Below are 4,279 nucleotides of genomic sequence, written 5' to 3'. Positions count from 1 at the left end.
CTTGCTAATTATATACACTAACTTTGAGATTGTCCAGTTTCAGGGAAAGGGCATATTCCACAACCCTTATAACTGTACAGTCTTGAATATCTGTCAACCATCTATATAGTCGATCAAATGCAGCCAAACAGATTCTAACAAGAAGCATTTAGACCAAATGCAGGCAATATATATATATATATATATATATATATATACATATATATATATATATATATATATATATATATATATATATATATGTGTGTGTGTGTGTGTGTGTGTGTGTATATATATATATATATATAGATATATATATGTGTGTGTGTGTGTATGTATATGGGGCTATGTCAAATGATCATCTTTTCAGAAACTCAAAAAAATATCGAAGAAATCATAAAATCAAGTTTCTGAAAACTCGAACATAAAAAAAAAAAAAAAAAAAAATCTACCTTTTTTACTTTTTTTGCAGAGAGGCAAGCCACTCTGCATAGCTGTACCCCCACCCCACCCTGCAAATTATATGTACCAACTCTGAGATCACACTACAATGAGGAAAAGGGTAAATTTTTCAATCCTCACTGTACCACAATCTCCATTCAAAAGCTTCAGCTTTTCAAAAACTCGATCATATGATCTCGACCATATAGAGCTCGCATTTCTAAAAACTCGATTGACTGATTAACTGATAGGGACTATATATATATATATATATATATATATATATATATATATATATATATATGTGTGTGTGTGTGTGTGTGTGTGTTTTGTTTTTTTTTTTTTTTTTTTTTATTATTTTGAATTTGTTAACCAGTGTGGAGTACTGATCCCAATGGACATATTTCATGTTCAGCCAGGGAAATAAAATTCCAGACCTCATCTCAATAGCACTGCTGAAAGCTTTTTTTGTGGATCATAAGGTTGTAGGTACTAATAACAGCTAAAAAGCAGTAATACAGGGCAGGTAATGCTAGAAGAGTGGTGAAGCTTTTATCTGTTAATGATATCCAGCTTTCTGTCCTTTGCCTTGGGGCCTAATTGTAGAATGGAATGATGCCTGCATTTTGCACCCACACATTTCCTTAGATCCTTTGCACAGTGATACCTAAAGCAAACTACCCCCAACACCACCACCTTGACTCCCATGGTGATCTAAGTACAAACCTCTGTTCAACACACCCATCCTTTGGGAAGGAAGTCAGTCCAATGAGATTGTGATAAACATCTGGAAAGACCAGTGGAAGAAAACCTTTAATCTATAAAGTGTTTGCATGGAGAGTTGTACCTCTCTGTCTTTCTCCAGTGTCTCTCTTGCCTTATTTTACATTTACACTTTAGAAGACCCTCTTCTAAGGCCCTAACATATTGTCCATAAAATAATAATTCCAAATGCTAGTCTTTAATTTAGCCCCACTCTAGCAGCTAGTCAGACACTTAGCTGTGTTTATTTTTCAGTGTAGAACCTCCTACCTGTCATTTTGGTAATGAAATACAGGCAAATCATGCCCTCTGGTCCTCTCATACCCCTTATCTTCTCTATGAAGCACATAAGTAGGGTTACGATTCTTTTCCTTTTGATTCATGCTTCCTGCATGCCTTGCCATATGGAAAACTCTCTGTTCAACATTCTCAGTCAAACTTCTCTCTCCCTCTTATGATAAAACTTCATGAATTGAATGGCAATGTGCCATACAACATGAGATTATCGTCTGCATTTTCAGACTCTTCCGACCGAGCGGTGCACCCAGAAATTGTGCTGATCTTTGTTAGCACCTTATTACACTGTACAGGATGATTCAGTCTGGCGACAGGATCATATAATACCCGGAACTGTTTTCCTGAGCTCACATTAGGGTTACACTTCCTTACACATATTCTTTGACTCCATCATAAAGGTGCACAACCTTATACTGTTTTGTGTTAATCCCAGTTCCCTCCTATTCCCCCTTCCTCAAGCTACACTTGAGTTATTCCGCAGGATGGCTACCCCTTCATTAACTAAGTTATTCTGCAGGCTGACTTTTTTTATTACTGCTGAAACTGAATTCATACTCAAGTTCTGGTGAGTACCTTCACGAGGTGGACCATGTTTTTCACAAAATCTCACCAGGCCAACACTGATATATAGACTGTATTCATATAGCATATATCATGGACAGAAGTAGGTTAAAAATGTAAAAAGAGAGATGGGTGCACAAGACCCAGGATAAAAAAGTACCCAATTCTGGTAGGAACACTGGTGCCAGGACTGGATAAGATGACCGTGTACAATCCTCAAAATACAGAAAGGATGCCCCCCCCCCCTGTTGTAGAAGGATAGTAGTCCACAAAAAAACACAAAAATTGATAGGCCAAAGAAGAACCATAAAGATGATAAAGTGGACTATTGAGGATAAGAAAGAAATTATATATTGTTACTATTATGCAAAAAGCCCAGAATTTCCAGACAGAAGATATACAAAATGATTAAGAGAGAAATTAGAGGAAAGAAAAATACTTCCACAGGAAAAACTGTCACAAGTTTCAAATGAAAATTTGTATTCAATAATATAACAGATTTGTGAAAAACAGACTATAGATCAAGAAACAATCTGTTTGTAAAAAGCAGCATCTGAGGAAGTGCAAAAACATAAACAACAAAGCCCAGAGATATTTGAAAAGTATAAAAAAGAAATATGGACATGAGTAAGAAAGAGATATTTGATATGGTGCAATATTTATGCAAAGGAGAAAGCCAAATTAATCAATATAAAGAAGGCAGTCCCAAATATATTTGAAGAAAAATACAGGCAAAGGCATCTGGGTATGGACAATTTTATAATAAAAATAGTACTATCACAAAGATGGAACACAGAAAAGAAGATTAGTAAAGTAAAAGTTAAAAAAATAGAAGTTGAAGTTATGGAGTGCCTATGAAGTGAAGGATTTGGTGTAGAAATTCTAACACAGGTTACATCACAGCATGATGGAACAAGTCAGCAAAGATAGGAGAAACAGGAAGATCAGGAGACATCTGAAGAAGAAATATGGCCATGGGAAAGAAAAGAGATTTAATATGCTGTGGTATCTATGCAAAGGAGAAAGCAAAACTAACCAATACAAAAAGAGCAGCACTAAAGATTTTTGAAGAGAAATACAGACAAAGGAATCCAGACATGGAAAACTTTACAATACAAAAAAATTAAGAAGACCAAGAGGAAAAATAGAAAAGGAGATTAGTAATGGAGGAGTTAAAGAAACAGAAAATGAGGTTATGGAGTATCTGCAAAGTGAAGAATTCAGTGTAGAAAATCTAATTCAGAAAGCACCACAGCAGGATAGAGTAACGGATATCCAAATTAAGGGGAAATCAGTGGAACAGGAAGTAATTGGTCAGGTGCCATATGAAGATATTTTGGAGCCTTCCACAGGAAACCAGTATAAATGTTCACTTGAAGGTAGACAGCAAGGAAAGGAACAAGAAACTGTGGAAAGTCTGATGCAGTCAATGTTGAGGAGTGCTAGGCCAGTGAGTTCCATTATGACAGAGCAATGGATGGCACAGGATGAAATTGAAGAGAAGGTGTCACAGGAAGATGCTATAGAACTTTCTATAGAATGCCCACAGGAAATGGAAAACAAGGGATTTTCCCTAAGTTTGGAAGAAAATGAGCTAAGAGAAGAGTTGCTTGATTTAATAAACATAGATAGATATATTAATATGAATGAAAGAAATAGACTGCAGAAGGTCAATAAAACCCAAGAAGTCAGAAGTCTGATAAAACAAATAAATGCAGTAATTTGGACTGTCCATAGAGATTCATGCGACATAACAGATGTAAACAGGATATATTACTGTGCAGCTAAATGAATAACTGATAAAGTTCCACCACAAGAAGACAGGGTAGCGAGGGAAAGGAAGGGAGAAATCTAATACCATCATGGAAATATCGAATAGAGAAAACTATAAAGCAATTAAGACAAGAAGTGTCACTGTTAGAAGAATATAGAAGAGGGAATAGATCAACAAAAAATACTAAGAAAGATAGATGTAATAAAAGCAGTGCGCAGTATTAGAACAGACCAGGATCTATCATGCGCTATCACAAATAAACTAAAAATTTCAGTACAGGTGGAAAAACTTAGAAGATACACAGATAAATATAAAGGAAAAGTACAAAACAAGCAATTTACTGATGACCCAAAAATGTTTTATAGACAAGTGGGAAACAAGGTAAAAGAAATTGAAAGACCGCCAAAAAAAGAAGAAATAGATAGATTTTGGAGAAGTATCCATGAAGATCCTATGGAACATAAC

This window comes from Protopterus annectens, chromosome 10.part0 (assembly GCF_019279795.1).
Source record: "Protopterus annectens isolate FY-2018-M chromosome 10.part0, PAN1.0, whole genome shotgun sequence".
Classification (NCBI taxonomy): Eukaryota; Metazoa; Chordata; order Ceratodontiformes; family Protopteridae; genus Protopterus; species Protopterus annectens.
The sequence above is the reverse complement of the archived record's forward strand: the minus strand, read 5'-3'. Positions refer to the sequence as shown.